The 25030-nt window shown below is 41.2% G+C and overlaps 1 protein-coding gene across 1 annotated transcript in view; it reads left to right on the top strand.

Annotated features, from left to right (window-relative positions):
* Positions 1 to 25030, top strand: part of FRMD3 (FERM domain containing 3) — a gene marked incomplete at both ends in the record, with an annotated part of 146547 nt that overhangs the window by 222 nt on the left and 121295 nt on the right. The window lies entirely within an intron of this gene.

Here is a 25030-nt window from a genome sequence, read left to right as displayed (position 1 = left end):
CGGGCGGCGGCTCGGCTGGGCTGGGCTGGGCTCGGCGCGGCCGCGGCCGGCGGGAGCTCCCCGCACGCCCCCTTGCCCTGCGCCGGGCTCCGCGCACCTGCGGCGCGGGCAGCCGCGGCTTCTCCGCCGCCTCCCGCCGCTGCGCCACGGCGTTGCACAGCGCGGCGCGGAGCCCGCCCGGCCGCTGCTGGAGCCGCGGGGTCCGCCGTGCTCCGGCACCCCCGGCGCGGCATCCCCGCGGGCAGGAGGAGCCCGCTGGGCTGCGGCGTCCCCGGGGAGCGGTGGCCCGGGCGGGGAGGGAGACCCCCGGCGGCGCCTTCCCCGTCCCGCGGCGCGGTGAGGGAGCGCCCCGGTGGGCACTTCTTGCTGCGGAGGTGGTGTGCGGGGAGGACCTGCTCCCCGGTGCCGGGAAAGCCCTGCCTGGGGAGCAGGGCCCGCGGCGTGCGGCGTCAGGAAACGCTGTTACAGAGGCAGCGGGCAGAGTTCACAATGAAGCGCTGCTCCCCCGTCCTCTTAATTGGAGGCAAACCATAACTTACAGAAGGATTTTCAGTGATAGTAGTTGTGCAGTTGGAAAGAAGGCAACTTTGCTGTAGTCCCTCTTCCTAATTACTTAGTCGTTTTTTATTCCTTCAAGTAATAAGGATAAGGAGGTGAAGAGTAAGGAGTCTGTGAATTTCTGGTGGAACAGCGGTGTTTGTAGTGTGTGCAAGCAGGGGTATTTTAGGTGTCCCAACAAGACCCAAACTCTGCTACGTTATGGAAGTCTTAGAGATTCTTAAACTGCAAGTGTTAGACACCAAGTTACTCTGTTTGAAATTTCCATGGCATTCACAGAATCACTGAGATGAGCTTGGCATCCAGATCGGCAGAAGTGAGGGGTCTTTTAGGAAGTTGTTTGTCACTCATAGTTGATCTTTCTGTCACTCTGGTAGTATGAAAAATTCACAGCTTTAAATCAAGTTGGTGGTCTTGTACAAAGACCAACTATGGCTGAAAAAATCAAGTGCCATGAGATACAAGCTACATTTTTGCTTGGACCAAATTCTGTTTTTTATTAGTTCCAAAGGAGCCATTTAATACTAGAATAGAATAGAATAGTTCCGGTTGGGAGGGACCTACAACGATCATCTAGTCCAACTGCCTGACCGCTTCAGGGTTGACCAAAAGTTAAAGAATATTATGAAAGCTATTGTCCAAATGCCTCTTTTTAAGGCACTGGCAGGCTTGGGGCATCAACCACCTCTCTAGGAAGCCTGTTCCAGTGTTTCACCACCCTCTCAGTAAAGAAATGCTTCCTAATGCCCAGTCTAAACCTCCCCTGGTGCAGCTCTGAACCTGTCCCATGTGTCCTATCACTGGATCCCAGGGAGAAGAGATCAGCACCTCCCTCTCCACTTCCCCTCCTCAGGAAGCTCTGGAGAGCAATGAGGTCACCCCTCAGCCTCCTTCCCTCCAAACTAGACAAACCCAGAGCCTTCAGCCGCTCCTCACAGGACATGCCTTCCAGCCCTGTCACCAGCTTTGTTACCCTCCTCTGGACGCATTCAAGGACCTTCACATCCTTCTTAAATTGTGGGGCCCAGAACTGCACACAGTATTCAAGGTGAGGCCACACCAAGGCTAAATATAGAGGGATAACCACCTCTTTTGACCAGCTGGTTATGCCGGGTTTGATGCACCCCAGGATGAGGTTTGCCCTCCTGGCTGCCAGGGCACGCTGCTGGCTCGTATTGAGGCTGCTGTCAACCAGCACCCCCAGGTCCCTTTCTGCAGGGCTGCTCCCCAGCCACTCCACTCCCAATCGGTATGTGTGTACTAGTTACTCTCAAACAGCATATAGCCTGGAAGTAACAGGAAATTACTGAAACAGCTTATACCTGTATCACTGTAGTGCTCTTGTTAATAAATAGCATGGTTATGAGATCATAGCTTTAATGGGTAAGAAGCAGAATGGCCTTCAGAGCATTTTCTTGGAGTTTAATGCAAGCTTTGCATAACTTATTCAGCATTTTTAAAAATTAGTCTCTTTAAACAATGATGAATTTAAAGTCAGAATCTGAGATGGTGTCATTACAGCTCTGTAGATTTACAGTGCTCAACAGATTTACGCATACTAAGAGTATGCCCTTCAATGCCCACAGGGTAGAAAAAAACAGTCATTACTTTAGGTGTTACATTGTGCAAGGTGAAGTAATGAGCTCAGAACCAGTTGAATCGAATTGCAGCGTGTTTGCTCATTCCACAGGTAATGCTTGCAAGGGAAAAGTGTTTTATGCCACAGCTGAAAATATTTTAACTACTACAGTTCTAAGGGTAATTCTGAAAATTGAATTCTATTATAAACTTGTCTAGAACTTGTTTTCCTGAGTCTGCACACTGACCAAAAATATTTATATGTGGGAATGGCTACTGTTCTTTTTCCCTAGGATTTTTAGGTACTGAAATTCTAAACACGTAAATGCAGATCCTAGTATGAGGAACTACTTTGCTCTTGGTCACATCAGCAGGAACATTCAATTAATGATGACGTTTCATAGTTTTGACTTACCTTTCACTCTTTCCTGTGCCACACACATCGAATCGCTTAATCCTATCTATAGATAGCTGCCCCTTACCTATCACTGTATATACAGAGGAGATATAATTTAGCTGTATAATTTATTTGTCCTCTCATATATGCATAGCTATTAAGACAGTAGACTAACAAATCCCAAACCACTCAACTTTCTGTCTTTAGCCTCTCGATCAGATCTGTATTTGAACTTCATAATGTGGACAAAACTTGCTAGGAGCTTCCGCAATGCTACAATTTTATTTTTGAATGGAAAAAAAAAAAGTTGTCAGTTAGTTGTATTTGTGCATATCGATGCATATTCAGTGAGACAAAATAGCCCAGATGATATGCTGCTGGGTTAACAGCAGAGATGCCAGGGTTGTGCCAGCTGGAACATGTTGGACAGCTGTGTTTTGGTCATTAAGAGGATAAGAAAGCCTAATTCTACAACAATGAGAAATGCCAACAGAGTCTCTTAAGGACAGGGATGCAGTAAGGAATGGTGATGACTGAAATTCTAGCTGTGCATTTTCAGGGGGAAAGGAGGGGGGATATGCAGCTAGTCTGGATGGTGATGTATGTAGCTGATGATTTGCTGCATTTTAGCGCACTAAGTTTTGCCAAACCCTACTTTTTCAAGTGTATCTTTCTAGCAGTTGGCTTGCACACATGGGCTAGTATCAGAGGGCCCCAGTACCACTTCAGTGCAGAGATGTCTGCTAATTAAAATCTTTGTGGATGCAGCGTAGATCTTTGTCCCTACAAAATGTGCAACCAGAATTGTGTGTTACTCAGCTAAAACATTGAGAGTTAGCGTTAGGAAAAGTAAGCAGTAGCAAATGTATTTAGGTGCTGCATATATATGTGTATTTTTTTTCTCCCTGTGTAAATTTCATAGTGTTTAGGTAGGAAAATAAAATAAATTTTTCTTTTTACTATTAAGGTTATTTCCAAGCAGTGTTTCAGCAAGCCAACAGGCCAATAGACCCTGCCTTTGGAAATTACGTTTTTTAGCAAACAGTCTAGTGGCAGCATATAGGGTGATGTGGGGAGAATCAGAGATGAATCATGCATTTGCAGACTCCAGCCAGCTAGTTATCGAGCTGTGCAGCTGCCATGTAGGTCACCAAGTTGCTCAAGGCTAGGTTTGCTGCTCAAAGGTCAGGATTCAGTGTGTCGTCCTCCTCATCTGAGAGACTTCGTGACTGCAAATTAGCTGTGGTGACAGACACAAGAAAGGGCTGGGGCCCAAGGGACACTTAACTAATTCTTGTGATGACATTTATTTTCCCATGTTTTTTGTTTGTTTGTGAAGCCTCTCTGGGACCCATCTGGTGGGCGACCTTACAGCAGCAGTAGGGTGAAGTTGTAGTGGCACAGCTAAAATGGAGAGGTTATGAAAAACAGCCTGAAGGGCCAGTGGCCGCTGTCTGTTTTCATGCGCAAGAGCGAGAGGTGACCTGCTTGTGCAGGCTGCCTGATAAAGCACAGAACCAAGGCTTGAAAGAGGGCAGTGGGGGAAGTAGGTCTTCAAAACTCTTGGAAATGTGTCTGGAGCAGCAGGAAGACCTCCTTTCTGGAGGTACTAATGAGATACTTATTTTCTGAGTCATTGACATAACGAGCACTTTACTCCCATTTTTGCAGGCTTCATGCAAAAACTTCAAGCATCTAATTAACCTTTTAGTAATAATAGCCTAAACATCTTAAATAGTAAGGATTTTTTTTTTTTTTTTTTTTTTGCCTGGCTTATTCCGTGAGATTACTTGTGCTTATTTCAGTTGTGAGTAAAGTTAACCATCAAGGTCCTGTTAGGGTAGACTGTTTGTTATTAACTATGTAAGTAAGTACACCTTGGGTTCAGTGGTGCCACTGGCATGCTTTAAATAAGGCACGGGCTTCAGTATACCTCCTTTAAGTGAAGTGACTCTTGAGCGTGGTACTGTTCCTTTAGTTTTTTAAAAATATGAGTAAATGTGTATTAGTAACCCTTATAACTCTAAATTTATTTATCTGTATGAGGTTAATACAAAATTATAAGCTCACTCTAGAAAAATGCTATATTTTATGTGTTGCTTAATTTTAAATTAATAAAAGTTTTACTTTACTCCTTGAGCTGTTCAGGACCAGCTGTGCAGAACTGGAGATATGACTGACGTGAATGAGGCTCTTCTCTCAGCTGGAGCTTATTATTGATAGTGGTAGTGAACTTTGCTGCCTGTGTGTTTATTTGTAGAAATACTGTATGACTGGGTCTTACTGTGCCTCAGCCCATATGCAAAATTGTGTAGTAATGGGGCCTTTATAATGACACAGGTCTTGCTTTGTATGAGCTCTCCCGAACAAAAATCTGTATAGATATCCCACAAAAGATCACCTGGCTACACTACTGATTTTTTTTTGTATGTATCTATCTAAATGATTATTTGATTGTCATTTAAAAGAACAAACTTGAATTTCTGTGTGTGTCCAGCTTTTGAGCAAGGAGAAGACATAATTTTAAAAAACTGTTTTAGAAATCAGGAAGAAAACAAGCAGAGCAAAGCTTTGGCTTACTCTTGGTCTGTTCTTAGACCTTTTGCCTTCTTTTGTGTAAGTGAAAATGAGGGTCACAAAATCTGAGAAGGCTCATTTCTTTCTGCCAGTGATGGTCCAATAGTGTAAGATGGCCTTGTGTCTTTTTAATCTTAATTCAGGAGCAGTTTCTGTGCAGTTTGAATACTGCTGCCTGTAGCTTGGCTAATAATTTACTAGCTTGACTTTGTTATTTTTTTCTCCTTTTAAATGTGACTTACAGTGTCCTGTCTAGTTCTTTTTGTAGCACATTGATGACTGGAAACTTGCCTTCTTGCTTTATATTTTCTGCTTGGTCTGTGTCTTGGAGGCAGATGCTAAATTTAATAGAGTTAACCAAAGAACTCTCTTTAAAATTCCCATCCCTCAATAAAGTGTAAAAACCAAAACAATATGCTGAAACAGGCTGTGAGGTAAAAGAGCAGTGTCCATGAATCTCACTGTGAAGATATGCTGAATGTGGATGATTTGGAAAAATAAGTGGGAAAGGGGAGGCAGCATGAGAAATGAAAAGAGCAGCGAGGCCAGAGATGAGAGGAAGGCAGAGAACCATAGCTGTGGAAAGGGAAAGGTTAAGGGATTATGTAGACAGCAGGCAGGAGATTTAGTGAATTTATATTTATCCTGTAAGCGATGTCAGAACCGTAACCAGCAAGCGCCTTGAGCTGCTGGGATGATGCTGTAACGGTTCAAAATAGTAAGACGAGATAAGGAAGGGGATGCAAGTTAGGATGGATCCTGTGCTATGTTCTGTTGACACATTTTGGAAACTGCATGCTAGAATTTGTATTCCTAACTTAATGCTTGAGCCTCTACTCTTGGTGAGAGCTGCAGATGAGAAGCCTCTCTAATTAAGCTGGGCCTATGGGTTCAAGCTACCTCTGTTGTCAGTTCATGTGTTTGATTAAATTTGCAGTAACATGTTTTCTTTTTAATAGCACTTATGGATGTGCTCTTAGCTCCTTCCAGGGCTGAAAAGGAAACAAGGAGTAGAAAGTGCTACTAGAAAGTTACTAGGGTGTTGGGAGTTCTCATTTTCAAATTAAGAAATTAATTGTCTTGATGGATTTTGGTAAGTGTTTGTGAAGCTCAGTATGCCCCATCCCTGGAAGTGTTCAAGGCCAGGTTGGATGGGGCTTTGAGCAACCTGGTCTAGTGGAAGGTGTCCCTGCCCCTGGCAGGGGGTTGGAACCAGATGATCTTGAAGGTCCCTTCCAACCCAAACGATTCTATGATTTGCTTAACATTGGTTTCTGTACCTCTGGTAGGGGAAAGGCACATATCTATGTGCAATACTTACATGTTGCTACCAATTCACAAACTCTGTTGTTCTTTCTTGTTATTCTTAAATGAAAATACTTACAAAGATGGCTTAAGCAGGATTTTATTCAATATATACTAACTAACTGCAGCTGAACTGCCTTTGTGTTGAATAAAGCTTATTTATGATGGTCAGTTAGCTTTTTTCCACATTCCATGTTGTCTGATTAATGAACAAAATCTGCAATTTCTCTATCCTAAAGACGATGCTCTTGCCTTTCATTTTAACTGTGTATTTCCTGTGTATTGCAATGGGCATTGTAATTCATGTTTTGATTGCTAGTAAACAAAGGCAGGGAAACTTACATGTGTGCTTAAGGACTTGTCCAATCCAGGGTTGAAGATGAACATGTATTTCAGTAAATACAAACAGTCTAGAAGATAAATATTTATCACCAATATATTGGTGAGGCCCAGTGCTGCAGTGTGGAGGAAATAGATATGAAATATGCACGTATCCTTAGACAAAGTTAGCTAATTAACAGGGACAAGCTAAAAGGATAGTTAGAGATTTAAAATGTAAGTATAATCTTTTCACTTTTACCCACCTTTAATTTTTCTAACAGCTTTGGATAAAATTTTTACATTCTTTATTGTCATGCATGTTTGGACACTGGCTGAACAGTAGGGGTGGAGCTGTAGTAATAATAAAAGGCAACTGGAAAATCAATAATACAATGCAGCACAGCTTAGATCTCGAAAGTGCAAATCATCGGTTTGATACTGTGAGGTGGAAAGTGGCGCCTGTGAGATGCAGGGTGCTTTCTGCTTGCAGGAACTTCATACGCTCTTTCATATTGAAAGGGCTTTTGGCACCTCATGAGGCTTAGTCTTCTTGCACCTTGAAATGCTCTTGCCTGTCTAGGCATCTTCAGCACACTGATACAGATCTAATATAGGAGGCTGCTGAGAAGTGATCATTTGGCAGAATTAATTGGCCTAAGATAAGAGCTGAAATGAATCATTGGTGAGGAATTACTGTGTTTTCACTTTTTGGTATTTGCCTAGATTGAAGTTTCTGTATAGGTCAGGAGTGATTTAATAATGTACATCAATTCTCCTGAAATGACCTTTAACAAAAGAAGAGATTAGTGCCTTTTCTATGGGAAGGTGAAATAGGGAGTCTAGATTTTGCCTGTATGGTTGTTGCTGGTTCCCTGGAATAGACAGTATATTTAAAACTGAAGATTTAAACACTTAGGTTACAGAATGAGAGAAATGGCAGCTGAATTTTCACTGCTCCCTCAAAAAAGCAGGTGAGTTGGGAGGACTGGACAGTAATTCTGTGATAAAATGCTTGTTTTCTGTAGCACAGGTCTCTGTCCTTCTGGGTATTTTGGCTCATTAAATCAAACATACTGAAAATGGCTCTCTTCTTCTTCTTCTTCTTCTATTCTCTCTCTTTTTGCACTTCCTCTCCTCTCCCTGGTGTGGATAATATCAACCTGTTGGCAAGGTTCGTAACGTCCAGATAATCTTTCTTTCCTTTTCCTGTTAAAGTCAAGCTGTCACCAGATGACTTCTGCTGTGTCTTTCCCTGCTGCATATGGAAAATATCTCCTCATAGCTTTTCCTTCAGCTGAGGCTGTTTCTCTGTTCCTTCGTTACTTGTTTGCTTAAATACAGCCTCCTTTTTCTCCCTACCCTCGCTTTCTCTGAGATCGTTTCTAGACCTTACAAATCGTCTTTTTGTTCTTATCGGATTACGTTGTTCTCACTGTTTTAATTCCTTGTCTGATAGTGAAAACACAATTGTAATAATTCAGCAGTAATTAAATTAATACTAAATCTTTTTCTTTCTGGTGTAAGACTAAAAAAAAAGGCCCCAAACACTCTTTCTTCCTTCACTCCTCTGCTATCAGTTTATTTTATCCTTTCCAGCTACAGGCACTCAGTTCATAAAAGCATTCCTGTTTTCCTCTTTTCAGGGTTTAATATGTTGGTTTTGATGGTGGTGTGTTGATAATCAACTCTTGCCATTTCAGTGTGCTGTCAAGATAGACGCTGTTCTCCAGCTCATGGTTAATTGTGGCAGTGGTAGGCCAAGTGTGAATAGTAATCCTCCTATTCATGGTTGCTGTTCTTGGGAATTACTGAGAAACTCAATTAAGGAGGACCCAGTGATGAATAATGAACGTCGATGCTCTAATATTGTTACATTTAGAAAGTAATGCTGGAAACCTGAGAGAAAATGGATCATACCAATCTGTATAAGGTTATGTATATATATAAAATATCTCAAGGTTGCTCACAGCTGGAAATGAGAAGGTGTGGGCTATATGACTGTTGTGGTTTAACCCCAGCCAGCAACTAAGCACCACACAGCCACTCGCTCACTTTCCCCTGGTGGGATGGGGGAGAGAATCAGAAGGGTTAGAGTGAGAAAACTCGTGGGCTGAGATAAAGACAATTTAATAGGGAAAGCAAAAGCCGCGTGCACAAGCAAAGCAAAACAAGGAATTCATTCACTCCTTCCCATGGGCAGGCAGGTGTTCAGCCATCTCCAGGACAGCAGGGCTCCATCATGTGCAATGGTTACTTGGGAAGCTAAACGCCATCACTCCGACTGTCCTCCCCTTCCTTCTTCTTCCCCCAGCTTTATATGCTGAGCATGATGTCATATGGTATGGGATATCCCTTTGGTCAGTTGGGGTCAGCTGTCCCGGCTGTGCCCCCTCCCAGCTTCTTGTGCACCCCCAGCCTGGTGGCTGGTGGGGTGGGGTGAGAAGCAGAAAAGGCCTTGACTCTGTGTAAGCACTGCTCAGCAGTAACCAAAGCATCCCTGAATTATCAACACTGTTTCAGCACAAATCCAAAACATAGCCCCATACCAGCTACTAGAAGATAATTAACTCTATCCCAGCCAAAACCAGCACAATACCACGAGTTCTTTTTCAGCAGAAGTGTTCGCAAACAGAAATAACTCGTGCAATAATTGGAAATCTGGCCATTCAAGATAGTTACAGTAAGAAACGTAAGTATTAAGTAGCTGCAAAATTATTGCTCTTTAAACACTTCCTTTAGTAAAATGTTAAATGAGTCAACATCTTCATTAAAAACACTTGTTATTTTTCCGTTGTTTACTTAAACCCCAGGAAGAAGTAAACAATCTGGACTGAAGACATACTTTACTCCTTGCAAACATCTTATCTGACAATAATGTTTTCCCCATAGCAACTCTCCTTGGAAGAGAATTGTGCTTTAAAAAAAAAACCAACCAAACAAACCAAAAATCAAGATGATTTGCACCTGGCCATTTTTTGTCCTGATGTTGTAATATGTAAACTTACTGTAAAAGAGCACATGTGGCAAAGATAACTTTGGGTATTTCTGACAGCACTGTGTAAAACCTTTTTCACACAGTCAGTCTGTATGCCCACTTTTTTTGGTCTTTCATGTAACTGCAACAGAAGCAAAAAAGAAATGGGATTGCAAAATGAAAAAACCCAAACAAACAATTGCCCTCATCCCTCCAAACCCAAACAATATCAGGAGAATTTACAACAGGACTTAATAATTTATTACGTATAAAGAGACCAAGAAGCAGTCACAATTTCAAGTTAATGGTGAAGTCCTGTGGAAATCGATGCATAAATTTCAGACTGTAATCGTGTATTTGTATTGTTTCTGGGCGTGGAGGCTAGTCAAATGTTTTTGTCTCCAAAACAGAGTGTCTGCATGTGAACTGCCTTTTGCGAATGGTTCCTGGACCCTTCTATCTGCCAGGCGATGCCTGGGAACTGGTCAGCAAGAATGCTAATTGGCACAGACTGGATTTTTGTCAGGCAGTGCCCTAACAGTTTGCTAGCATGGGTGGTGGATTTCAACACTCCAAAATGCTTGGAGGGTTTTAGTAGTTTTAGTATAGATGCAATCTCTGTTTTCAAAAAGAAAAAGGAAAAAGAAAGAAAGATTTTGTGAAAGGCTAAAGGTGTATTTTATAGTTCTGATACTAAAACACCTGAAATGGTAACTGTGTTCATAACACTGTCCTTCTGAGTGGAAAAGTATTGATTTGGCTAAATTAAGACTCTTAAGTATTTTGTGGAGCATTTTCAACAGTTGGTGGTAGTTAAACTAGGAGTAGCACTTGTTTTAGTAGGTGCTTACAAAATAGCTGTGTTTAGGATCTGTGGCTGTGATCTTGGATTTGAACCTGTAATCTCTCCTGGGATGACAGAATCTTGATTTTTTTTTTTTTTTTAATGCTCTTAGCAACAGAGTCTGATAGAAAAGTACTCTGCAGGATCACAAGATCAGGACATCAGTTGGTGGTGGGTTTTGGTTTTATTTTTATTTTTATGGACACAAACTCCAAGTCCTATAGTGGAATGAGAAATGAGACACAGTTATTTCTTTGAACAGTAACTGCAAAAAATGCAGATAAGATGCTCTCTGGAGTGCTATGCATGCCACAGAGATGCTATGGCATGTACTTTTAGTCCTATTTCTTTAGGTTTTTTGGAGTAAAATACAGCTGATCCTTCACTTTCAGTCTGTTACTTTAAAATTGGGTAGCAAAGATAAATACTTTTCAGTCAGAGAGTGATGGTTGCTCTTGCGTTTGGATGGGACAGCTACCCAGGGTACAAATTGAACTCTGAAGCTGTGCAGTGCCAGCCTGAACTTAGGTGACTTCAAGGATTTATCTCAAGACATTCAGTGTGCCAATAGGTGGAGTGCACCAAACACACTGACCCTGCTTGCTCCTTCTCTGTCTGAATTTTCTTTAGCTCCTTCTGGGGAAAAGGAAGGAAACAGCAGAGGCTTTTACAGATGGTGCCACGAGTGATTCAGCATGCAGACTCAGCTGTTCAGATGAAATCGCTCCAGCAGCTTGCGGTGCCCCCGCCAGTTGCTAGGTGCAGATCCAGGGAGGCTTTTCTGTTTTGACTGGAGAATCCACTCACATTGCCAGGATTTCCGGATTAGTTTTCTCATAGGGTCTGGCAGTTGGTACTTTACAGCCATCAGAATGGAGAAGACTTGAGCAGGAATCGTCAGTCCCCAAACCAAATGATGCTGCTGGCTTGTGGGCATTAAAGCAAAAAGAGTGGCACATCTAAGTGAAAAATGAAAAATAATCTATACAGCTTCAGGACAATGTGCTCAGGATAATTCTGGTTATTTTTTGTGTGGGGATTACATGCACCAAATCAGTAGCAGTTTTCATGCTGTAGCTTTTTGAGAACCAGAGGCTGGTTTGTATCTTGCCTGGAAGAGTTTAGGGTGTAATTTCAGGGAAAACACAGTAAGGGAATGCTTAGTTCATGTTGTGATGATGAGACCGCACAAAGTAATTCATGTAGTTGGCCTGAGTTTTAACTCAAGTAAAGAGGGTAAAAATACTACTGTAGAAGAAGAAATTCCAGGAGTTGGATGCTGGTATGTGTGGGGAAGAGAGCAAGACTCCGGTTGTGCAGAGATTTCAGCAGTTACGTGGTACATTGCAGAGAAGATGGCAGTATTGACTACACGCTTCCAGTGTTTGCACCTGTTTTTTGTCTTATCCTGTTATTTAGAAACTCATTCCAGTGAAAGAACACATAGTTCATAAATCTATGATCCCAACCACTAAGGCAATTTTTACTACTCTAATCTGTTTCCCTCCTTATTTTTTACTTCACTCCTTATTTTTTACCTCACGTTTGCTTTAAGGTGTCAAGAGGTGAGCTGTGTTGCAGTTAGGTTTGTGTAAATAACTTGCCACCTCCCTGCTCTGTTAGAGGCTTCTGCAGCTTGTGAATATAGGAAGAACCACAGGGGCTTGGGTTGGATTGGGGCAGGAGGGGAAATATGAGTTGTAATTCTGCCCTGCAGGCCCATTGGTTTTGATTTCTACTCCTGCCTTTTAGCAACACTTAGCTTACTGCCTTCCCCATCCTGGATGAAGATACCAATACCATGCCTAAACCCAGACTCCTGCAATATCTTTCTGGGGCCACCATCTAACTCACCAGTTGCACCTCTTTTTCATTACCTTTTTCTTCAGTCCTCCAGACAGTTTTCAGTCCTTTTTGCAGTGCCTGTATTCATAGCACTTTTAGGTTATGATTTCTACTTCTTTTTGGAAGTGGGACAATACACTGTGTTGGATACACAACCGAAACATAGATCTGTTGATAAACATTGTTCCCTGGTTTGCTGATTCCTGTAATTATTTCACAGAGAATGTTCAAAGAATTGTTACAGATTTGTACTAGTCATTGCTTACTTTTGTCTCATTGACTTTTTTTTTCCCCCCAAGGTGCTTTTTTGGATCATCATTTTGATGATGACCTGCCGTTAGTCTTTGGACAGTGATTACCAGCAGTACTGGTTTTTGAAGTTTCATGCTATATTTTGGTGGGTGTTTTTTTCCTTTTTTTTTGGTAATCTTTTGTGGTTCATTAGCTCAGTCCTGCTGAGTGGTGGGTCCTGCACTTGGGTCACAACAACCCCAGGCAGCGCTACAGGCTTGGGGAGGAGTGGCTGGAGAGCTGCCTGGAGGAAAAGGACCCGGGGGTGGTGGTCGACAGCCGCCTGAACATGAGCCAGCAGTGTGCTCAGGTGGCCAAGAGGGCCCATGGCATCCTGGCTTGTATCAGGAATAGTGTGGCCAGCAGGACCAGGGAGGTGATAGTGCCCCTGTACTCGGCATTGGTGAGGCTGCACCTCGAGTCCTGTGTTCAGTTTTGGGCCCCTCACTACAAGAAGGACATCAAGGTGCTGGAGAGAGTCCAAAGAAGGGCAATGAAGTTGGTGAAGGGTCTAGAGCACAAGTCTTACAAGGAGCAGCTGAGGGAGCTGGGGTTGTTTAGTTTGAGGGGAGACCTTATCACTCTCTACAACTACTTGAAAGGAGGTTGTAGCGAGGTGGGGGTCGGTCTCTTCTCCCTAGTAATGAGTGATAGGACGAGAGGAAACGGCCTCAAGCTGTGCCAAGGGAGGTTTAGGTTTGATATTAGGAAAAACCTCTTCACCGAAAGGGTGGTCAGGCACTGGAACAGGCTGCCCAGGGAAGTGGTTGAGTCTCCATGCCTGGAGGTATTTAAAAGATGGGTAGATGTGGTGCTTAGGGACATGGTTTCGTGGTGGACTTGGCAGTGCTAGGTTAACGGTTGGACTTGATGATCTTAAGGGTGTTTTCCAACCTAAATGATTCTATGATTCTGTGATAGTTCAGTGGATATCTTGTGTCGTGAAAAAACGGATGCAAACTGAATGTTTTTGTATTCATAACTCCAACATCTTTTTACAGTTCTTTTTTACTCTGTGAATACTTATGCTGTTGTTGCTTTGTGATCAGAGCTATCATTATAATCCAATAAACTGCAAGAGAGTTGTATTTCTGTTTCAGTTTTTCCATATATAGCCGGTATTCTGAGGATGGAAGAACTTTTGTTGCATTTAATCCGTCTCCATTAACTTGCTTTTAAGAGCTCTGGCTAGCTGTATCTTTTATTGATTAGGAAATAAGAGGGAACATGCAGATGTGGATTTTTGTGTCTTCCCCTGCTTTCTTCTTGTTCCCACCATCCACAGGTGGAACTTTTGGTCATTTTGAGGGCACTGATTTCTAATCGTGGTTTTGGTGCCCTCCTTCTGCTTAGCCAAGCTGTGCTTTGGTGGTACCCCAGGAAAGATGAAAACTCTACCAGGTGCTGGCAGGTATGGTCCAAGAGGTAATATATTCTTCTTGATGTCCAGGCAGGTTGCTAGTTACACCTGTGATGTCCTCGCTGCTCTCCTGCTGCAAACTGACCTCTGTGGTTATCTTACTTGCTGCCTGTCTCAGTATTACTAGTATTATTTGTATTACCCTTTTTCTCTATGAAGCAAACCTCTTTGCTTTCAGTCTTGGCCACACAGGTAATCTGTTGAGAAGGGAACTTCTTTTTATCCGTTCACTGTGTCAAAAGTGTTTTTTTCCCCCTCTCCTAGTTTCTGTTTTTTTAAAGAAGCAGCAGGTATGCACGGTGACATGTAAATCCTTTTTGAAATTCCTAATTTGCTGACTTGACAGTACTCAGAGTAGACAAGAAGAGCTATGTTCATGGTGAACCTGCAGAGCTGGTTTGTGCCCTACATAATGTTTGGTGCATCTCTGAGAGATACAGAAGGAATTGCACTTTCTAACCTCTCTCTGCCTCGTCTCTCTCCAGAGGATTCACTGCTTACGCAGAAACCAAAATATTTGCTGGAGGAGGATTCTGAGTGTTTTATCCTGCAGGCTGAATGATGAAGAAAGGTTACGAATCCAGGGGGAAGCCAGTTTAATGAATTCTGTTTTCCTATTGTGTCCATACAGATTTGATATTTCTTTGTAATTAAAGTTGGATCTGCTTCTGCAGAATATTGTTTTTCTCATTTTGAACTATGTAGCCTTTCCCATGCATTCCTGAAATAGAACAGCTAAATGTCTTAAAAAAGGAGGGAAATAAAAGAGAAAGTACTGTCCTCCCAAAGGTGCACTGGGATTCTTGTAGCAGTATTTCTTTTCAGAAATATCATGAGTTGAATTTTCTTGCTGCTAGTGAGGTTTCTGCTTTGTGAACAGGATAATTGTATATTTCTGTTCAAAGTAAACATCATTGTGACACATTTCATGACCACAAGATATTTTATGCGCTCACTGGAATAAACAACACACAGGGCTGTCTCAGGCACTTAGTCAATGGATAATGTTGTGCCTGCTTTTACACATCTTTCAGCTAAATCAGAGATCAAAACTGAACTCCAGCACTTGAGGGCATGTGGGGAGGATTTTTGACACTCTGGAGGAAAGCGAGCCTGTAAAGCTTTAATGATTGCTCCTTCATCTATGCAGATTTGCTTTAACTGGTGCCAGAGCTGCTGTAATATTGATGACATCCTTCACCTTGTTAATGGCCCAAATGTAACGGAGCATATACTGGTAGTCTAATGTTGTTCTTTATGTAGGGAGAACACAAATTGCGAAGATTGCCTATAAGGGTGTGAACTATGACTACAAATTTGGCATGTAACATGCTTTCTGTTAAGTGAATGAAAAATGTTTAAAACTCTGATTTTTTGTGCACTGGGCACATCCCATGGCTTAGCTGGTGTGAACAATTTTATTAAACAAATTCTGGAACAGTTCTCTGACAGTGAGGCAATTAATAAAATATTGCAAGATAGAATAGTAAAGTCATATGTTGAATGACTGCATTTATCCCTAGGAGGGTATGAGAGTGTGTAGAGGTACAAATCTCCTGTTGCCTTCCATCCATCTTAATCTGTGTGATTTGGGGTTTTGGTGAAGTGTTTGGCCATTAGAGCACAGCAGTAGCTGATGAAAAATTAAACAGGTAATACAAATGGTTAGCCAGACTGAGCAGTAGCAGACTTCAGGTTTACTGGTTTACAATATGGAATCAAAAATGCCTGAAGTGGGGCAGCAGCGACCCACAGCCATAGTAAGGGCTGCCCCTGGGAAATGGGCTGGCTGATGTGGTCTAGTCCCTTAGAGTAATAAGAGATGCTTTCTATGACTTTTTGTGGTCATAGTGGAACCATTCATCCCCAAATGTTTATTTATAGTGTTCCTATGGGGCAGGCTGAGAGGTGTATAACTGGATTTTAAGGATAAAAGCTGCGTTGGGAGAGAGGCTGTAATGGAAGCTGTTTAATTTGGAGCACTGTGTGAGTTCTGCAAGAATGACTACAAACTTCCCAAATCTGGCATAGAAACACTAATGCTCTGTAGATGTAGATACATTCATGTGGGAACATCTTCCCTGAGATGCATAAGAAGCATTTAGTTCCTCAGGTGACTGTGTGGGATAGAGTGTCTTGCACTGAACTGGAACTTGTCTGCTGCAGAGCTCATCAATGAGAATCTGCCCTGCTATGTGTAGTGTGGAAAACCAATTATCATTCATATTTATTGTCTGCCTTGTGAACCTCTCCTGCTTTGCAGAGAGAGGAGATGGAGCTTGGATTGGTCACAGCGTAGCTGTAACACTCTTCCCAGGCTTGCAGTGTCACTGTGTCCATCCAAAGTGCTCACGAGAGAAGTAGCCATCCAGGCTGTCTCTACATTGTTGCTACTCCAGAGCTGGAGGGGATTAATTGATAAATGTGTTTTTCTGCTGGGTGGGATAGATACTGTGTCCCAGAAGGATGTTAAGCATTAAGCTTTCCCATGTCTTGTCATTCTCGAAGCAGAGCTATGTCCCTGTGCGTGGCAGTGTTACTGCCAGACCTCAGGTACTCCAGGTCATCTGAAGCATTATGTTTTTCTGTATTGTTTACGAGATAACCATTAGGAGTAGAAATAGAGAGCACAGCACAGGGATCATTCAGAATTTCCAAAAATTACACCATATGCCTTTCAGACGCTTATAATTTGGCGACGGCAGAATCATGTTTCTTTCAGAGCCCATTGTTCCTCAGTGCTAGTATTGTCACAGATTTTCAGTGTACCCTTTTCTGCTTTCTTGCAAAAGGGACTGATAATTTTCCTCCATGCTAGTAATTCTTTTTTCTCTACCATATTACTGTTTTATTTTTGCAGGATTTGCCATTTTTAAATGATAAATGTGTGTCTTTCTTACAAGTTTGCGTGACTTTCATTAAGAATATCTGCTATTTCATTTCTGTAATTTTAAAAAACCCACACCAAACAACCAAAACTCAGAGGCTTCAGTTGTCTCAGTATATCTAAGGAAAGCAAGGAGCTTAGAGCCAACATGCAAATGGCAGCTTGACACAGAGAATGGAACAAGTGGAATGCATTTCCATGGGCGGTGATAGCAGTGTTTACCGTGTTATCATGATAGTGCCTCAGAGCCTAAGGCATGGATAAGGACCCCATTTGGCTATGCAAACACAAAGTAAGGTGCACTTCCTAGTCACGTCTGAGGACGTGGACACCCAGTGGAATAGTATGTTATATAAATAAAACAGCTTGCTGCCATTTAGATGAGAAGTTGTACTTGAATCTGCATGTGCTCTTGGTTCATGGCAACCAGGAGTGAAAACATAATAGTCTGAAGCATTTTTGCCAGTACATTTTAATATATTGCAGTTGGACAGCGTTCAGCAAAGCAGGCAATAATCTATTAAAGCTTCAAATGCAGCTACGTTATATTCTGTGCCTACATTCTTAAAATAAGACTTTGCCTAGGTGGGCACAGGCAGACAGAGAAACAACACTGGGCAGCATGATATGGGGGTCTCTGCACATTGTCATCTTTGCCAAGAAAAGAGGGGTTTAGAAGATTCTAATGGAGTGTATTTTGTAGTCCCTCCTTCCTGACAGAAGGGCTGACCTGGAAGGAAATGTAAAGTTCCTTGTTTTGGAAGTTTAAGAAGTGGACTGTGGGAGCTGAGAAGGGTAGATGATTGCTATCCTTTCTCACTCAGCAGGAAGAAGACAAGGAGGCATAAAATGAGAGGGTCCTGACAGGCAGGGATGAATTACAGTTGGGAACAGATGAATGAAGAGTAGCTGATGGAAATGACGAAATCACTGGAGGGATGCACAAAGGGATACGCTGAAGCAGTAGACCAGGGAAAAGATCTTTGCATCATTATTTGGAAATGGATACCACTGGAGCAAAATGGCACTTGGCAGGCCATCGGATATGATATTGGGATAATCTAGTCACAAAATGATGGTAATGAAAGAATGTCTTGTTTTATATATCCTTGTCTCCTTAGGGGTTAGGAGGAGTAATGATTATTTATAATAAGAGTATGATTTTAGGAAACAAAGTAGGTGTGTGTTAGGAGAACATCAGCTTTGTCATACTTCAAAATTAATTGAGCAAGTAAGAGCTTTTTGAAAGCCTTCTTTGACAGGCCAAGGATGCATGGGCTGTGAAGCTCGTTGTACTATATACTAGGTGTGCCTCCAAGAAGGTAATAAATCTCCCGACACTTAGCAGTAGAACTCCATTTTCAATTAATAAATGATATTTTAATACTTCTTTGTTTTGAGTTTGGCATCGAGAATCCTGAATGACATGCTAGCGCCCAGTTGTGTGCTGGCAGGGTCACAGTCTTCTGGATGATATCATCTAGATTTAGACTTGCCCTGTTTTGGGATTGTCCATAATGTTATCTACAGACTTGAAAGGTCAGTCTCAACTCAGTTGACCTCTTCAACTTCTACAAAATTGCTGTACTTTTATCCAAGAAATCATGTGCACTCTGACTTTGAATGGTATGATTTTCAATATGATGAGCTTTTAATGATTTATTCTTTAACAATAAAAAACAGCTGGCATCTCTAACATGAAAGTTTTAGTGTGAAAAACTCAGAGGTTTTAACAAGGTGTTAGGGAACATTGCAGTAGGGTAAAAGTGCTGGTGAGCTGCTTGTTGTCTTCCAGTGTAGTTTGCTGCTTTGGAGAAAAAAGCTGAGTCACTAGGGAAAATAAAAATCCATTTAGAAAAAATAATGTAAATGTTTCTGTTGATTTGTATCAGGTATTTTACTAGATTAAGTTAAATTAGACTATATTAGTTTACTAAACTAGAATAGTTAAAATTAGACTAGATAACAGACTTTGGGCATGAGGCAACCAGCTTAAATGTTAGCGCTGAAAGACTGCAATATAGGGAATGTCTGTTAGAAAATTAATAAGTTAAAGAACTTAAATACTTTTTAATGAACATTTCACAGTTGGCTTTTAAAGGATTGTTTAATGTGATTAAGGATTGTGTGGTGAAGAATGCCAAGAGACTGTGACTATTCTCTAATTCCTGACCAAAAACGTGAAGGAAAACTGGTTGCATGCTTGCTCCATTATTCATGAACTACTCACAGATATTATGTGTAAGGTTTAATATGGCATACCTGGATTATGAAAGTGGTTTTCTTGTTTGGAACAGATTTTCCCTTAACTTTATTGGACAATCAGAAGTGAATGCAAGTGTACACTGTGCTCTCCTTACTGCTGACGCAAGAGATGTAGGAGTGGGATATGCAAGTACACATACCTTTCATTACAGCTACATTTTAGAGTACTTAAAATGTTTTTTTTTTCATCAGTTATAACTATGCCATATGACAGGTTGCGTATTTGTTAACTGCAAAATACGCATTGAACCAATGCCTTTGAATATGAAGGGACAGAAGTTCAGGTACTTTAAAATGCATTGATGCCAGTTGCATTAGCGTGTAACTAACTGGATGGATCCATGCTTGTTCAACTCCTGGCAGAGTGGATTTGGAGGGAAGTTAGAAGTTACGTGTACTGCTTTACAGCTAATCTATGTTACCGTGGGAACAGGGTTATAATTTACATCAGCTTTAGGCAAAACTGTACGATGAATAATACACAAAGCTTACACAATTTTTTTAAATTTAGATTAAGGTATGTACAGCTCTCATTTGTTTAGCCAGTTAGTGACATCAGTTAGAAACAAATCTTAAATGCAAAACATCCTGCAGGAAATGGATCTGTTTTCAGGTGTAAAGCACTTCAAACGCTCAGGGTGGGAAACAAAGACAGAAGTTTATATACAAAAATTTTAGTTTGGAGAAATGGTTAGCTTTTTTTCGAGAAATCCTCTAAAGTGCGTTCAGGTGAGTGGAACCAACTGAGGGGTCCCAGTGCAGTCAGTGGAATCAGTACAGTTGAGGATGTGCATAAGGTACCTGGGTTGTACGTGAGTCACCTTTATTTCCTCAATCATGCTTGGAATCTGGTACTGCACATGCACAGTACATAAAAGCAGTTGCTCTTAAATACGTGTGCTTTCTTATAATTTTGTTATGCTTACACTGACTGGGGCCATTTTCTTGCAGGCATGACTTCATCTTTTTTTTTAAATATACTGTAAGTGGTTTCCCAGCTTGGTCTTTTGAAGTTAACAGAGAAGGGGCTTGGAATATTGTATCTGGCTCTGCTGGTGTAGACATACTGGCAGTCTTGGATTTTGGGCAAGAACAGTATCTGCTGGTTTAAATTTTACAGATATTACCTTCAGTACTATTTTTCCAAGAGACTGAAGATGCACTACCAAAATAACATGAGCATCACAATCAGCTTTGGAAGTTAATTTTATGTAACAATTTTGAGGCCTTCTCAGACCAAATAAATAATTTGTATGAGGCTACGTAGTTCTCATTAAGACAATCTTTTACAAGCACTTAGAATGCTGAGGTTGTTTGCTTTATGTACTATAATAAAGCTGATTTTATGCCTGATGCAAACAGATTATGAACTGGAGTTTCCTGTGGTGATGTTGCTAGGTCTACCTGTGATTTCTGAGTTGCAATCAAGGAAAAAGGGAAAGTTACAAACAATCCCCTTGTCATAAGAAGCCACTAATCCGTGTTTTGCTTCATTTTCTCTCCACTGTATGTTAGGATTAGATAATGTAATACATAGTGGAATGTAAAATTTGACATGTTTAATGGTAGCAAATTAAAAAAAAATTCCAAAATGACAAACCTTATAAAAGTTGACTACTTTGTGATAATATTGCTTTATCCATTATTTACAGCAATAGCTTTTCCTTGAACAATCATACAGATTGTTCACCTCAATGACTTGTACAAACTTCAGCAAATGATGAGGAGAACTGAAGAAAGAAGGCTTTTCTCCTCTTTAGCACTGTGAATTAAATGATAACAAAAAGATACAAGTTCAGAAACATACATGAAAGTAGTGCCATAAACAGTCCGTATCTCCAAATGTACATATTGCTTTGCTTTTTTTGGTAAGTTGTTTTTATGTCTAAAAGATTTAAGTAACTTGCTGGATTCCCTTCCAATCCATAGTTTAGTTTTAATTAGTAGACATTTATTTTGTTTACTTTTCATTTGAATTCTAGTGCCCATCCCATTAGAACAGAACACAAATAGAAATGGAGTATTGAAACTCAGCTTGGCGATACTTAATTGCTTAAGTAATTATGTGTGTATATTCAATACAATGGCATGGTTATGTTGGTTAACATTTTCAAAGATTATCAACTAAAGACAATTAATTTAAAGAAAAAAGTGCAACTCTTAAAAATGGAATTGTTTATTTTGCATGTCAGTACTTTCCTGGTTGCCACTGAAATCCAGCATACTTGTGCAGCGGTTTTCAATATGCATGATGGCTGCAGTGCCAGTTTGGCTTCCGGTTTTACCGGTAAAAGTAAGCAAGCAAAATTCCCAACTGGTTTACAGCTGAAGATCCTCCCCTGGTACTGTGAAGTGTGCCTGATGAGGGATTTTTGTAAATATTTTCACCTTTGCAGTTTATATTGTGAGCTAAATTCTGCCTCTGAATGCGAACCTCTGTTTGCCACTGATTGCACGGTGCAGAGTAAGTCAGGGCTGCGAACTGCCTGGCTCATGTACTGACCGTGCTGCTCTATTGCTTTCTGTTGCTGGGCAGTCCCACCACTGGTCTGTAAATGAATTATTCATTGAGTGAATTATTGGTTTAGAGGGAACTTACAAGACTGTGTGTTATCTTTTAAAACTGTTGTGCTTAGGAGAGACAAATATGAAGGTCTCAAGTATTCACATTTACCGAAATAGATTTTTCAGTGTAGGCAATTTTTCTTTGTGGAAGGGTCACAAAAGAGTGACAGTCCTAACTTTGTATTATTTTCTTTTTATCACAAAAAAGTGATGTTTGAAAGCATTTTGAAGAGACAGCATTGGGTTGGAAATTCCTTTTAACGATAAATAATATTCTGAGAATAGGATGTTGGTGTTTCTGGAGATACAAGTCTTACTCTGCTTATGAACTAGCTGGAAAGAATCAAGCCCATTAAGGATATGAATTTTTGTAATTATTTTAAGAGCAGATACCTAGCTTCTGCCATTTTCAGACACATAAGCCTGATTTATCCTGTATAAAACAGCTAGGCAAAGTGTATTATTTAAGTGGAAGACTGTAAACACACATATTTCAATTGAAGAGAGGGAAATTTGGGGGCATACAATCTGTCATGAAACATAATTTATAGAAGGGATTATTATGAAGAATTTTCTGATTCCTGCTGAGTGCTTCACTGAATGCTACATAATAATACTAAAGATTGAATTACTGGTCACAGAGGATGTCCTTGTGTCAGTAAAGGTTTTTAGGTAAATGGGAATGAGTGCATTTTATTACTTAGCTATTAAAACATTTATTTATTTGTGCATTTTTTTAATATATATATTTATTTATTTTAAAGAAGGCATATGTGTCTGAGGGGAGAAAAGCAGAAGCAGCACCTGCATCACTTGTGGAGAATTTTTTATTTTTAATGGAACTCATCTTACTTTGGGGAAGAAATCTGTCGCTAAGCAGCGTTATACAGCATTACCCACATCCTAGGTGTATGGCAGTTCTGCGCTGAGGTCTGCCTTGGCCATATGTGGGAAGGACGTATATTTTACTGTTTTTTTTTTAATACTTAAGCTTTTTTTTTTTTTTTTTTTTTTTTTTAAGATGGTGCTTTTAGTTTTTTTTAATTTAGGGGTAGTGCATTCGGATTGTCCTGAAAATCCCTGAAGGCTAGAAGCTGCTGTCATCATCATTGGAAATTTTCAGCTCAATTATTTGACTCCAGAACTACCTGGTAGTTTAAAAAGGAAACTTTTCCTTCCTACTGTCTTTTGATGTGTGACTAAACTCTCAAACATTTGACATCTCTGGTCTTGAATTAGTTCTATCTATCTGTGGTATTGTTGGGCAGTGTTTCAGAGTGTTTTCCTCTCTTTATAAAAACACCCACACCCCCACTCTTCATATGGATTTCTTGCCTACTGGGATGGGAGGCAGGACCCAGCTTCTGCCCTGGCTGAAGTTTTCAGTGGTGTAGTGGTAAGAATAAGAGTCTTGGCATTGCTGCAAGCACTTCAAATGTCCTCTCTCTTATAGAATCATAGAATCGTTTAGGTTGGAAAAGACCTTTAAGATCATCAAGTCCAACCCTTAACCTAGAGCTGCCAAGTCCACCACTAAACCATAGAATCATAGAATGCTTTGGGATGGAAGGGACCTTTAAAGGTCACCTAGTCCATCCCCCCTGCAATGGGCAGGGACATCTGCAACTGAATCAGGTTGCTCAGAGCCCCATCCAGCCTGTCCTTGAATGTTTCCAAGGATGGGGCATCTGCCGCCTCTCTGGGCAACCTGTCCCAGTGTTTCACTACCCTCACTGTAAAAAAATTCTTCCTTATATCTAGTCTGATACCATGTCCTTAAGCACTACATCTGCCTGTCTTTTAAATACCTCCAGGGATGGGGACTCAACCACTTTCCTGGGCAGCCTGTTCCAGTGCCTGACTACCCTTTCAGTGAAGAAGTTTTTCCTAATATCGAACCTAAACTTCCCCTGGTGCAGCTTGAGGCCATTTCCTCTTGTCCTATATCCCCTTGCAACAACTGCTGTCAGGGTCTTTGCTGAGTTTTTTGCAGAATAATCCAGCCATGACATTTTCAAGCTGAAGAACTCAGGAGAGTAAGCACAGCAGTAGGTGGGGAGTTAGCCCTTTATGGTGGCAAGTCCCTTTGTGCCCCAGCTCAGCAGGGTGTCTGAAAGCTGCTATTTGGGAGATACTGCTGTTTGGACAGGCAGCAAGTAGGCAACTAGCGTGGACTCTTCTGCTTGCACAGCCCTCTGCTGATGCAAGTGAAAAAAGAATGAGGAGTAGCATCTTCTACTGGAGGGATGACAGTGGTGGCCTGTGACTGTGCCACCAGCAGTACAGGCCAAGCCTCGGTGGTCTCTACTATGTCTGCTTCCTTGCCTTGAGGCAGGGGAGGGTGCTTTGTCTGTAGCTTGGAGAAGGATGTGGTTGATTGGGGACAGTGCTGAGGGGTTACATGGGATAGGGATAATACCTGTAGTAGGCAATGGGCATGTCCATAGGGAGAGGTTTGTGTGTGGTTGGGGCTCCTGTATCTTGCTGTGTGTAGGTCCATGGGGTGAGCAGCACGGACCCCAAGGACTTGCTTTTTGCTGCTGCACATGTGGGAGACAAGGACAAGATGATTTTTTTGTGTAGAAACGTTTGAGCTGTCTCTGACTCCTTCTTTATGCGTTTCCTAATCAGCTTCATTGTATGGGTATTCCTTCTTTGGGACTACAAAATACTGTGCATAAAGATTTTAGTTCTGTTTATGCCATTTCTGACATTTCAGGCTGGCAGCAGTCCAGTTACAAACTTGCTATATTTCCATTCCAGTCACAATAGCGTGTCCCAAGGTATAGCTGTAGCTTGAATATTAAGAGCTGTTTACATTTTTATTGTACAGTAGTGAGCACGTTCTGCCAAACAAATTATCCATAGAACATTTTCTTCAATGTGAGATTCTTATTATTCTTCTCATTTCAATTAAACTGTGTTATCTTGGAAGTTTTTCCACTCCAGTATCAGCTCTGTGTCTGGAGGATATATTTGGAGTATAAATGGGTCTTTGGGAATGGGACAGGGCCATTGGTTTAAGCCATAGTGAGTGTTTGAAAATTAAGTAACATGGTACAGGTAAAATTCAGCAAATCTGAATTGGGCCTTTATCTCTTTGCATTATGGATAATTCTTGGGCCAGATCTTGTTGACTTTTGTTATATTAATCTCAGTTCTCTAATTTATTCCTAACTTGTATCATTTAGTAATCCAGAGGC

This window comes from Platalea leucorodia, assembly GCF_965183815.1.
Source record: "Platalea leucorodia genome assembly, chromosome: Z".
NCBI lineage: Eukaryota > Metazoa > Chordata > Aves > Pelecaniformes > Threskiornithidae > Platalea > Platalea leucorodia.
This window is presented reverse-complemented; position numbering and strand designations above follow the sequence as displayed.